The sequence below is a fragment of the Alexandromys fortis genome, unplaced genomic scaffold (genome assembly GCF_014885135.2).
Source record: "Alexandromys fortis isolate MF-2015 unplaced genomic scaffold, M_Fortis_MF-2015_v1.1 scaffold_55, whole genome shotgun sequence".
In the NCBI taxonomy this organism is placed as follows: domain Eukaryota; kingdom Metazoa; phylum Chordata; class Mammalia; order Rodentia; family Cricetidae; genus Alexandromys; species Alexandromys fortis.
The window spans coordinates 6,817,109-6,831,540 of NW_026067936.1; positions in this window are offsets into that span (position 1 = coordinate 6,817,109).

A 14,432-nucleotide genomic window follows, 5' to 3' on the forward strand; every position below is an offset into this window, starting at 1 on the left:
GATGATTTCTAGTCTTTGCCAGTTGCCTTCACTTCTGTTCCTGAAAGTGGAGACAACTTTGACTTTGGTCATGTAACAAATCTAAAGTTTCAGAACCTAAATTCTTTTTTTTTAATTTATTTATTTCTTTATTAATTAATTAAAGATTTCTGTCTCTTCCCCACCGCCGCCTCCCCTTTCCCTCCTTCTCTCCCAATCCAGTCCCCCTCCCTCGTCAGCCCAAAGAGCAATCAGGGTTCCCTGCCCTGTGGGAAGTCCAAGGACCACCCACCTCCATCCAGGTCTAGTAAGGTGAGCATCCAAACTGCCGAGGCTCCCACAAAACCAATAGGTGCAGTAGGATCAAAAAGAACCTAAATTCTTGTTGCCTTAAGGACTGACTTCTAGTAGTTAGAATATCTGTCAGGGCCATTATTATCCTTAGTAGCTGGATGCGTAGTATGTTGCTCAGAAGAATAAGTGAAAACGAGTTTCATTTTTCCAGTCGTCCATTATATGTTACACATAGGAAAGCCAGCTCAGTGTCTACAGAGCCCAGGGTAGGACAGACCTGAACTTGGAAAATTTTCAGTGATATTATGTAGTTTTCAAAGGCATTATGGTACAGTTCCTGCTAAATACAATCGGGGATCTCTTCTAGTTTTCCCTTTCCCCAGTTCCAAGATTTAACTCACTTGGGGTCCTTGTACAGCAGCACCCCGCTTCCGATACTAAGTTCTGTCTTAGTCTCTCTTGGTTGTTTTATAGAATACCACAGGCTTGGTGTCTTACAAATAACACAGATTTACTTCTTATGATTTTGGAGGCTGGGAAATTGCAGGTGGCGGTCCCTTTGGTGTCTAGTCAGGGACGTCTTGGTTCACAGACAGCTGCCCTCTTGCTGTGACTCACGTGACACTAGGTGAGTGAGTTCTCTGAGGTTTATTCTATGACAACACTGGTCCACTCATTCCCTATTGACTTCCCAAAGGCCCTGTAACTGTGGACCCATCCGTCCCCCAGGCTCTCCCATATTAACTTAAAACCTTAGTGTGGCTGGAGATAGGATTTACTGGGGAGATGGGCAAGGGACCACAGTGCGAGCAGGAGCAGAGGTGACTCTTAAGATTTTATCCTCTCAACACCTTGGGCCGAACAGCTTAATTATAACCAGTCAGAGGTGAGGCCATCGGAACATCTCAGGCCTGAACAAGAGAGAGACCTGTGTTTGTCTTCTTGACTGCCCTCCTTTGCTCCTTTTTACTCCTTGGTTTCTTTAGTCTGTGCCTCTGAGGCTCCTGAAATGAGTCAGGAATTGACAGTGATGAATGCGCCTAGCAATCTGATTATCAGGCCATAAGTGTGCCCTCCATATCACTTAACGTGCAAAATGTGAACCACATCATTCAATCTAGAGCACGAGAAGAAATTCTATAACCAACCTACACGGGCTGTTAGGAATATTCAAAATTTTACTACCATGGACTAAAGTTTTCAGTTTTTTTTTTTTCCGCAGTGATTGAGCTTATTGGCAGACTTAAAACTGACATTGTAGTTGATGGGATATTAATGGTTTTGAGGCTGGGTATATTTCAAGAGTCTTTGAAATGAACTCAATTATTTTTCAAACAAACAAAATAAACTCCTTTGATGAGTCCACTCAAAGGAGGGAAAAAGGACAGTTTTGTGGAATAATGCCCTTGATAAAGCAATAAAAGTGATTAATTAAACCACCGTGTGTCTTTTTACTCTGTGTGACTGTATTAGTCAGGTTTCTCCAGAGAACAGGAATTATGGGGTGGATACATATTCATATTTAATATATAAAGAATTTCTTAGGTTAGGTTACCTTAAAACAGTAACAGCAGCCGAATCACACCCAAGAAGCTAAGGACTGTGTAGGTGCCCAGCCCTGAGGCCCACGGACTCAGCTGTGGGAGTAATGGTCCTGCAGCAGCTGGATTTCCCCAGCCACCCAGCAGTCACTCAGTCCACAAGGCTGGGGGCCTAAAACCTGGGAGGTTCCAGGTCCTTAGTCCATGAAGACTGTCTGGCAACACTGGTTTTGGTATCAGTGAAGGAAGCAGCAGCAACTGAAATCAACCCACCAAGAGGGAAGTCGGATGACCAAAACGTGAGGAATCTTCTGCTGCCCCTTCATTTGTGGACTGCTTCCAGAAGGTTCTACTCACAATCAGGTGGGTCTTCAGGCAATCTTCTGTTGAGGCTTCCTACTCAGGTGCCTCAGATTTGTGGCAAGTTGACATTAAAACCAACAACCACAATGACAAAATTGGGATGTACACAAGAGTGCCCCTGGACTGGGGAGATGGCTCACTTGTTAAAATGCTCACCATGTAAGCCCAAGGACCTGAGTTTGGATCCCCACCACTCACATAATAATGTTGGCTGCCATGTCACATCTATAATCTCAGTGCTGGGAGGTAGAGACAGGAGGATTTCTGGGCATGCTGGCCAGCCAGTGTAGTCACAGCCATGAGCTCCAGGTACAGTGAGAGACACTACTGAAAACAGTATTATTGAGGAAGACACCCCACTGAAACCTCCGGCACATACACACATAAACTTCAAATACAGGTGATTCTGTTACACAGTATAGCAGGATCGGGAGGGACAGGTCCCGTGTGGTGGAAGGAGAGCAGACTGCACGAGCTTTCCAGAGAGCACGTATACTCAAAAAGACCATCCGGAAAACTGCACGATCGCAGCCTTGAGTTCTTGCCAGTTATGTTCTCGAAACCAACATGAGACTCTCACTCTAAAAGATTGATCGAATTGGTTGTCAGTGATTCAAAACAAAACAGCCTTCAATTGAAAATTGAAATTTTGGGAAACTAACATCTACTTGCACTGAACCTGATAATGGCCCAGTACAGAATTTCCCAAGGAGATGTGGCAGGGACCATTAACCAATGTTCTGTTTGGCACAGAAGGAAAATACAATGATGGCATGGGGGGCTGTTCTTCACTGTTGGTCTCTGTAAGTCTAAAGAGAGGAGGGATAGTGTGATGGAGAGAGAATTGTTCATTTATCTATTTTATTTGAAACATGCCATTTCATATGAGGTTTCAACAATATTGATTGGAATAGGACATTGATATTGATGGCTCGCCACTCTAGTCACAGCGCTCAGTGAACTGAGGGGGGCGGGAATCAATATCAAGACCATCTGAGGTTACATCCCAAGACCCTGCCTCTAAAAAGAAACAACAAGTAACAAAACCAAACACTGATTACTTGAAAATAAATGTAACATAAGTAACAATTATAGGTATCAACAAGGAAAAGGAGGCTTTAGTTTCTTGTTTGGGAAACATAATTAAGGAATAAGAAACATGGGTATATGTATTAAAACAAGAAAATGATTGTTTTGACAAACAGTGCAGAACTTCTTAAAGATTTAAAAAAATTTTATTGAGCATACAAGAGAGTCTAATGGGTGCAAACCGTGTTCTTGATTCTAGAGGAGGGGATAAAAGAATCCAAATGCTTCAGCAGAACATTAAACATCCAGGGAAGCTTTTATTTCTTTTCCTAAGAGCCTGGTGAGAGGAAGCTTACCTCTGGACCCCTACTGCTCCATGTGAAATATGATATAAGTGTGCAGTACTTATGGAGCGTATTAAATGGGCTATATTCATGCCAAGAGGAGGTCTGTTCTACAGTTGGCATGGCTAGAAGCAGCCATTTGCGGTTCTTTTTTCCTCTTCACTCGTGACCCCAGTGTTTAGTCCTGTTGCCCAGGAGTTGGACAATTTTTGACAAGAAATCAGATGGGGGTGGGGGTGGAAATAAAAATAGTAAGGCCGTGGAAACAAATGGCTGTCCAGCTTGTGCACATTTGTAGAAAGGCCCTGAGTACTGTGTACTTAGCCAGAGCCGCTCCAAAGAGGCGAAGTTTTATCTTACGGCCTGCATCCAATCAGAATCTCCATAGTTCACACACCATTAATAAGAAGAACCGTTGGCCCCTGAGCCGGTCTGCTGGCCTGAGGGATGGCAGGTGACTCAGATGAGCATCCCTCAGGATCAGAGTCAGTCACAGGTGTGGTCTGCTTTCTGTCCTCCTGGATGCAGCGCCAGTACTCAGTCAACTTGAAGTGATAGAGTGGAAATGACGGCCATCTTATGGCCATCTGTTGCACAATGGCAGAGACTGGGTAAGTGTTGAAAAAGAAAGGGATTTTTTTTTTGTCTTGTCTTTCTGTTTCAGGCTGGAATGGCTTCTCACAGGTAAGAGTCCCAGGAATGTTCAGGGAACCACCTGTAAGAGATAGGGAAACTGTGTGCATCCTCTGACTTTCCCTTCATGGTTTCTACCCAACTTAGGAATTAACTCCAAAGTTTTACGTTTGCTGGGCGAATGCTTTAACACTGAGCTACATCTCCACCCTGCCCTGTTTTCTTATGCAGCTACCAGTGTTCAGTTATGGGGGTCCCACCTGAAGACCTTCCCTGAGTCTAATCCCAAAGGCCGCACATCTAGACAGCATAAAGTTTCCACTCTTACTGTTCCACAATTGTTTAATTTCAGCATATCTTCTGGGGAGACAAAGCATATTCAAATCATTGTAAAAAATCGATAGTCTGCCCTCTGATTTCCCTGTCACCACAATGACACAACAGCAAGCCACAGAATGAACAGTTGTCCTCTCAGAGTGCCCTGCCATCAGTGTCTCTCTCAAGGGGTGGGAAGAGCTTGGCGTAGATGACAGCAGACAAGAGTTCACTACATCAGTGGCAGTGCCCCGCTGGGCAGTACAGCAGCTCCAGAGAATTCTGGTGATAGTGAGAATCAGAAAGTTCACATCCTTCAGACATGTCTTAGGCATGTTTACGATTCCATATGGTGAACTCCTTTAGAGACAGGCCATGACTGTCATATCCTTTTGAAGGGGACGCCACAGTCCCTGCACCCAGTGACACCAGAAATAAGATAGTGAGCTTGTCACGTGTGCTGTTTTTCATGTTCATGCATTGTAGGTCTTCACATTGATCTAAATCAATTGCCAAAAAATGTAGCATGGTTTCCAGCAATGGAGTTTGTTGAAGCTGGGCAGCTGGCGTAGTCAGCATGGCACACGCCATAGCTTATTGCTGTCTTTGGTGAAGCATTATAGAGAAAGGTACAGGTAAACCTCTTGGGTAAAGTTACCAAATGATTGATAGAAGTATCTGGTGTCTCCAGATCCTTGAAATCACGAACCTCCGGTGGTAAGAGTTGTAGTTGGCCCTTGGCTAACCAATGGTGAAGTGAATCTCCAGACACCCAATTTCGGAGCAGTTTCTGAGGCAGTTCTGAGGTTTACAAGGGACCTAATGGCTCAGGGACTCAATGGCTGTTGTTTGAATGATGGTACCCGAGTCGTTAGGGTGTTCCTTTTCATGTAGAGCCTTTCCAAGTGTCCCCGCCCTTCATCTTTCAGTAACTCCCATGGAAAATGGCACACAGTTCTGTCATTCGAGAACAAAGTCCTGTGCTTTTTCAGGCTTGCCATGGGGAGTATCTTCCAAAGTGCAGATGCCGTGACTGAGTCTGTCCCAGCAGGCATGCTGCAACCCTGTGTCCTGTCAACGTTGACCCATTTCTCAGTGCCCACATCACTAGTACCCTAGAGCACACACTGCTAGGTATTTGTGGCTCACTTCCTTCCCAGTCTTTGGATCCAGTTGAATATCACACTCTGAATTAGTTTTTTATAGCCTTATATTGTTTAGTCTAGAACAATTTGGCTGCTTATATTGCTTTATTTTGGGCGTTTTATGACCTTGACATTTATGAAGGGTCAAAACCATTTGTCTTGCAGAATATCCCATGATCTAGGTTTATCTAATTGCTGTTTCATTATTAAATTCTCAAGTTTCTTCTTACAGTTTACTATTATTTAGAACATCTTGATGAACTGAAGAAACCATACCATGACTGAGACAACTTATCACCAGACATTTGTTGCCTCTGGATAGAGACTTATGGGAAAGGAAGCCAGGAATGATAACCCATTATTGATACCCATGTCAATGGGACAGTTGGTTGTATGCATTGGATGGTATGTGATATATAAATACATGAGATTAAGACAAAGAAAAGGAGTGTATTTCACCTCTATGGCAATATGGTGAACTAGTGTAAAGGAGGTGAGATTCATTTCGTCTCATAATTACAGAGTTTTCCATCCATACAACTTGGAAGCATCATTTTGAGTGTGCTGACTTCATGGTACAAGAAGGCAGTAAGGGGTAGGGTGTGAGAAATGATGGAGATAGAAATGGAAAGTCAGGGTTCCAATAGATGGTCCATGGTGGTTTGCATCTGCTACCCTAGAACTGGGGCATGTGGACAGAGACAGAGACAGGCAGATCCTTAAAGCTCTCTGGCCAGGCCGTCTAACCAACAGTGACCTCTGGGCTCACTGAGATATCCTGTCTCAAAATTAAGGTGGTAGGCTTGAGAGATGGCTCAGTGGGTAAAGTACTGGCCACACACCTGACAACCTGAGTTTGATCCCTCAAACACACATGAAGTTGGATGGAGAGAACTGACTCCACAGTGTTGTCCTCTGGGGTCTACATATGCACTGTGGCACATGCCTTCCCACACATCACATACATACATGCACAGATTACATACAATAATAATACAAGTTTAAAAAGTAAGGCATAAGTTGATAAAGGCAGGCACTCAATGTTAATCTCTGGCTACCATATATACATGAAGACATATACATTATAGCACACATAAACACGCACACGCACACACTATAACACACACTATAACACACACACACAGAGTCCCAGTTATCTAATCTCCTGTAACTTGTTCTGCGTTATGAAATTTCCACCCCTCCTACAACGCCACCCTCCAGGGATCTAGTCTTTTGCAAATGGCTTTTAGGGACATTTCAAACCATAACTGGAAGGCAAAAAAAAAAAAAAAGGAAAAAAAGTCAGGAGAAGAAAGAGAAAACTAAGGTTCACAAAGAAACTTATTAGTACTTGTGATAGCAAGTGAGTAATGCCAGCTGAGAACGGGGCTTTCCAGCAAACAAGTTATTGCCCAATTTTCTTTCTGAAGCAATAATAACCAAGAACTGACAATCGCTTAAAGTTATTAAATTAATTAGAATAGTCATAAAAGAGGATTTTGAGATAGAAAAGATAGATGCTCATACTAAAAGAAATGGGATTTTATTAATTACCACTTTGAAGCAAGGCCCAGTAAGGTGCATCTCCTTGCTCTTCCTGAGCCAGAACATCTGTCTTCTTCTCCCCAGATGCTGATGCTCTTGGTTTGGGGTGATGCTCTTGGTTTGGGGATGGACCTTTGGACTCAGGCTTGGGATTCCTCTGATACCTCACAACCTTCCCTTTCCAGTCTGTATATGATTACTAGACCAGGAATTATACTCACAGTCCCCCAGTTCTCCAGCCGCAGATGGCAGGCAGAGGGGCTTTTTGGTAACCATAATCACATGAGGCAAATCCCACAATAAATCTCATGACATTTGTCCAACTGTATGCCTGTCTTCACCTATAGCCATGCCAATATCATCTGTATTACCTATTGATTCTTTCCCAGATTCGTGCTCTCATGTATTTTTGAAAGATAGCTATCCCCAAATAAACATCTGTTCCTTGACTTAGAATATACTTTCTTTAGAACAGACTTTCCGAACATTTGTAGGCTAAAAATGTCCCCACCTTGAGTACTGAATTCCTTCTCAGCCAGGGAGCACTCCATGCAGTCCTGTTGGTCACCCCTCCCCCACTCACCCTGTGTGCCTCGCTGGTGGCTGACCTGCTGCCGCCACCCAAACTCACTAGAGAGTCTCAGATTGCATGGCCCCAGCGTGGGAAGAGATTACAATTCAAAATTTGAAGTACAGTCCCATAAATGTGTATTACTTTCATAACATCATCATGTTGAGAACACTGTAAGTTGAGCCATCATAAGTCTGGGACCATCTGTTATAAAACGACTCTCAAATTTTCCCAAACTCTGGAAGAGTAGCAACACGAAACAGAGAAGTCTGGAGAACAGAAAGAGAGTTAGAGAAGCCCTTTCCGAAGTGATAGAAGAGTGTCAAACTGCTGGGGCAGATTGTTCGGCAAAGCTGATACAAGGATAGTTCCAGAAAGAAAGGCTTCCTGTGGGTTTTTATTTTCCCCACAAAGCTATACTTCATTTGCAAGAAATCCCCAAACAGGAAATATGATGTTGCGAGCTTTGGGCTTCGGGGACAGACTCAGAAGAGACAAATTTCAATGGTCTAAGAAGGGTTTCTGTGACACATTAGCTTCTGAAGACATGTCACCGAGCCAAGGAGAAGCGACATTGCCTGGCTCCCAATGCCACTCAGGTGCCCTCAGCATTGCCACCCATTACTGCAGATCCGTATTTGATCCACACAACTATCACCCTTGGAACCTCACACAGCCCCCGTCGAGGTTGCACAACCCTCCGGTGAACTGGACAGTCAGTTGTAGGAGACGTGGAAAACAGAGGGAACCACCCGTGGTGATCTGGTGTGGACTAGAATCTGTTTTGGCTGTGGTGAGAAAGGCCTTGCTGGATAACTCTGTTAAACAGTGATCTCATCTCTGGCAGCCTCTGAAATGACCTTGGAAAAAGGCTTTTTAGTCTGTGTCAACTTGATCAGGTCCTGTAGATGAAACATGTAAGTTTAGCCAAACCGTGTGTTCAATGTTTGTTTGACAGCATTCAGGCCCCGTTTGCACTGCACTGGGAAATCTCAAAAGGGCTCACTGCCTATACTCTCTCTATTTTTATCACCCACAAAACATATTTGGGGGAAACATTTGACAGTGTAAGTATGGTAGGCTGTTATATGGAAGTTTGGGGTTTGGACAAATTTGTAGATGACTGGAAAGTGATGCTAAGGACCAGGGGCCTGAATGTGTCAACCAGAATTGACTGATCATTTGAAATGTTCTGTTACCTTCTGTCTTGCAGGGAAACAGAGCTCTGGCTTGGGTCACACCCATCTTCTCTTGAGTTTACATATTTCTTTTAGGCACTGCATCTCTAGTTCATGACTAGTTTAAAGTAGCCAGTACCTATTTATGACTGTTGTATAGAAGGATAGCATAGTCCAGGCTAATCTAATCTGAGACTAGCTAGGGGTGAGCAATAGTTCCGGCTCATCTTGCATGGACCCCCATCATTCACAGTCTCTGCTGGCAATTATCCGAGAAAGAAAGCAGCAACATGTGGCTCTTCCCAATGGGGGACTTCACTGTCCATTTGGGTCCCTATGTTTACTTCATTTCAAAGAAACCATGGCAACCATAGTTGTCTCTGTGTCCTCTCCCCTAAATGTTTCTGGTTCCATCTGTTAGCTATTCACTGATAAAAATCTATTTTTCTTTCTCCTCTTTCATTGTAAACAGAAGAAGTGTTATAGAAAAATTAAAACTCAAACGTACTGGGCTTGTGAAATTGTTGAATAGGGGGTCATGGAGATGGCTCAATGGGTAAAGGAACTTGCTGCCAAGTCTGATGACCCGAGTTCAATGCCCAGTACCTAAATAGTGGAAGAAGAGGACTAGTCCTACGAGCTGTCCTTCGACATCCATACTTGTACTCTGTCATATGAATGCATGCAAACATGCATGTAATAAGTATTTAAAACATGTATTATGTAGCATCACCGTATGTTCTCTTAATTAGTTTTTGACAGAGTGTTTGATATAGTCTAGGCTAACCTTGACCTCACTGTGTAGCAGAGGCTAGCTTTGAATCACTAAACCATCTGCTGCAACCTCCTGAGCACTGGGACTTGTGGGTCACCACTTTTGGCTCCTCTTTCTTGGTCCTCACTGACATATGAAAATAGTGCCTTGTTTGCTTTCTCAGCGGGTTCTTGGGCAATGTTCAGAGATATATTGTTACAGAGCAGAGACATTTCCATTTCCACACCACGTATTTTGTCTCCTTTGTCACCAAGGACCCCTCCCTGTGTTTCAAGGAGTAAATGAAAACACAGGATCCTGAAAAGGGATGTGGCAGCATCGGGTCATTCCAGATGGACTTACCAGACAACAGACAAATCTCACACTTACATTGCCCCACAGAAGACGCGCAGAGCCCTTGTTAAAAAGCCAGAGGAAAAGCAGCTGGCAGGACTCTTGTCCTGGATACTGCCTGTGGCCACTATGGTCCGTGCCCTTCTCCGGCACTAGCGCTCTTTAGAGAGATGCAATCACTCTGTCCCACTGGGCTTTCCTAGGTGTGCACACCCAGCTTAGACTCACTCTTTCAAGGCCGTGTCCGTACAGTTCTGGTTTCTGGCTTAGATGACTTTCCTGTACAATCTTTTCTCCAAATGTGGGGAAACTATATTCTCACTTCAGGTCTTTTCTCCTCAGCATGCCCCTCCCCACATATCAAACACCCTTTATCATGATTCCAATGGCCATACCTCACCTTTTCTTGACTTTCCAAGTATATTCTCAGTATGTATCCAAGTTCTGGCTGTAATGTAAGTACAAGTGGTCTGGCTGGCTCATCCTACTGTCTTCATACCTCTGCATTTTGTGTATACTGTTTTTATTTCCTTTGCTGGGAATATTAGCTTAATGATTCTCTACTTATCCTGTAAGACTCAGATCTAACTATGTTCTCAGTGAAGTCTGTCCTAGTAATCTCAGATGTGGTCATTTCCCCCTCCTCTCTTTGCAGGATAACGTGTAGAGGCAGAATCTGAACTCACTTTGTAGCTGAGGCTAGCCTTAAACTTTTTATTCTTGCCTCCATCTCCCTCTGTGTGCCGGGATTAAGGGTGCCTGGCTCCTCCTTCTTTCATTACACATTGTGTGTATGTGTGTTTCTTGTGTAACCACAAGGCTATACTCGAGTACAGAATGGAGGAAGTGGTGTAACCTATTCTGCAAATGGTCTCACAGATAACTGCACAAGTTAACACATTCACACTCACTTGTGTGCACAATTGCATACTGGTGAGCTGGAGTAACACATATACTGGCTTTTGGGCAGAGTTCTACATTCCAGTTCTCTAGGCTTCAGCGAAGAGTTAGAAGTGGGACAGTGTGTTCACTGTCCCTCGTGTTTTGGATTTTGTAGCATCTACAATACCATATGAATAATCCATAGAGTTCTTGCTGAATTATCCCTTGCCTTTCCTTTTATTGCCCAATATGTTAGCTTAGTATGCTCTTAGCAGCTGAAACCTATAGAAGGATTCATATTCTTTTTAGAATCTGTTTACCTGTTTTTCTTCTATTGACCGAGTTCCTTGAAGATCAGGCGATATCTTTTCTCCTATGCACAGTGCCTGCCTGGCAGCATCAATGAATGAATTTATGTACTCGAATCCTACCTGTATTTCTATTATTAAAGTTAATAATATATTAAGTACAAAGTTCTGACTTAATTAAAAACCTGTGTATGAACGTGAGAAAATGTGCTTTCCTGTCTACAGACGTGTTTTATTTCCAATTACTTTCCCTCTTAAAATTAGGAGCAAGCCTGGGCAATACTTTCAGGTGTCGATGTTTTTAAACCATCGCGTTACATTTTAAGGCAGAAATTCAATCCAAGCCCGGATAATTCATTTGATTGTTTTCCAGCCATAGACAATAACATTCGTGTTCATAGAGCATGTAGATTTTAACAGGGAAGAAAATTAACAATCGTAGAAGATGCAAAAGAGCACGCACCGTTTCTCTCACCAGCACTTTGAGAGGAGGAAACAGAGTCTGCAGCACGTGAACGGCATAAACCGGGGCGGGGCCGTGCAGTTTTCCTCTGGCGTTGGAAGAACGCAGAGAGTTCTCTTGTTCTTGTGCACCTGTGACAGACCCAGGAGCGGGAACGCCGGAGATCCTTTGGGTCTTGATAAAATGATTTGAAGAATAGGTTGTGTTGCTAAGTACTCCAGCACCCGGTAAAGTACTCAAGAAGCCCCCTGGAGATCTAGACACCGGCAGTGCATTATAGTCACAAACACCAACGCTTGTGCAGTATCGTTTCAGGTTGGGTGGCAGGAGTATCACGCTTCTTTCCGAGGCAAAAATGCTTGGGGGAGGGGTGTCATTCTTTAGCCATTGTTGCTTTGCCCATGTTCTAGAAAATAAACTCCTATCCATGCTCACGCTAGCAACCGGAAATGAACGCAGTGAACCACCAAACCAAACCAATGCCATCAAAGTATAGAAGGGGGCATGCTGGGAAAAGAAAGGATTTCGTGATAGAGGTGAGAGGGCAGTGGGGATGAAAATGCCCACGATTTGTTGTATACATGTATGAAATTGCCAAAGAATAATTTAAAAAATCACGTATACCATGGAATAGTCCCCCCCCCCCGTAAACTGCCAAACACAAAATTATTTCCTATGCAAGAAAATGGATGCAGTGGAGATTTTTATATTAAGCAAATTAAGTCACATTCAGGAAGGCAACAGTTTCTTTCAGCTGTAGAGCCTAGATTTTGTAGGAGAGAAAAAAAACCATGTATGTATATATAAAATATATGTATACATGAAAATAGAAGCAAAGGTGTCCATGGAAATGAAGGGGACTAGTGGGAGGGGAGGAGGGGATGTGGAGAGGGACATGCTTAAAGTACATCATATACATGTGTGAACATGCCCTTGCAAAATCCAAAACCTCATACAACGAAAGTACAGCAATGTTCAAAACGATGAACAGTAAGAAAAAAACTAAAGGAAATTTAGCTTATAATTAACTATGCGTTTTAAGCGTTTCTCACAGAATTGTCTTTTCTCCTGAACTAAGCATTGCACAACTTTTTAAAAGTTGAATAGACCCAAGATTCTGTTATTTCCTGTTGGTCAACTTTGTTCTTTCCTCACTGCCCCCATCCCCTGCTATCATGGTATACTACCTCTTCTCTGCCCCCCTCTACCACCATGGTAGTACCTCTTCCCTGTCCCCTCCACCACCATCATGGTAGTACCTCTTCCCTGCCCCCTCTACCACCATGGTAGTACCTCTTCTCTGCCCCCCTCCACCATCATGGTAGTACCTCTTCTCTGCCCCCCTCCACCATCATGGTAGTACCTCTTCCCTGCACTTACTAATTCTATCCCTTAAGGACAGAGTATAACAATACATTAAAATGTATCACACATGGACCTGAAGTGTCAGAAGAAAATTAACATCACCTTCATCGTGGACCCAGCTTTCCAATGGCATGAATTCAGTAAGTTGTCTCACCCTCAAACTCCTTTGAACCTGAGGATCTTAATCACTCTGTGGCAATACTGCTTTTTCTTTGGGGTAATTTAATTAAAAAAAAGATGAAATTGCTCCATATACATTTTAATTACATCTTTACATGAAATAGGTTGATGTAACATAGTCTTCCCTCTGAAATCAAGTGCAGATTTGATTTTAATGCAGACCATATTAGTGCCTAAGAAATTAGTGCAACAGCAGAATGTTCACGAAAAAGATGCCACATTGGCTTTATTGTGACTCTCAATTGCATTAGGCAATTTCACATTCAATCCTTATTTGGGTGTCTTATTATTCTGCTCTGTTTATTCCCGAGACCCACATAAGGTGTCACCATTGTAAAAATGCCATAAAATCATGCCATGATGAAATTATCTTTACGTACAATTAGCTTGTCTGTGTTAGAGGTAAATTGTACTGTTAAAATGTATATTGAGCAAGGGGTTTACTAGGCTGCCTCTTGGGTAATTTGGCAGTTGCTGTCTTGGGTTGGTCTTTCAGATGTGTGTTAGGAGTCTCTGAAACACCTTAGGTTTAGCTGGGGCTGATACTCTGTGGTTCTGGCATGAGCTAATTTGTGTTTTCCGCATCAGAGCCTTCACGTGTGGTTTTGTTTTGCTTCAGCAAATGAAGGAAAAAACCCAGGCAACAATCCCTCACTCCATTAGAAGGATGCTCTTCTGCCTTTATCCAATTAGCCATTTTAATTGCAAGCTTTCAGTGCTGCCTGAGATAAGGTGGGGGATTGGCAGCAATTTAGGGCAAGGGAGGCTTCTGGAGGACACAATGAGTTGTTAGCATTAGTTTCACTCCAGAGATCAAGCGTCAGGCCAGCTCAGAAGCCAGGTCCTTAAAGCTACAAATATTCACTAACTGTAGATACACGGTTACTAAGGGACCTTACTGCAAGATGCCAGGACCAAAGGAGCCAGTGATGAATTCAAATCCCTGAGCACAGCTTATTCTCAGCCATGAAGGATTCAAGAAGCTGGCATCTTGCCCACTTTGAATAGCTTAAGCACATCAAGAAGACACGGACAGTTTAACACAATTCCATTCATTCATTCTTAGTGATCTCTTTCATCTTAGCAGACCAAGGGAACTAACAGAAAAAAAATAAAATCTCTTAATTCTCGAAGCCTAAAGAGCTTATAAATTCCCAGCCCTTCGTTATGCAGTCTGTGTACGTGGAAA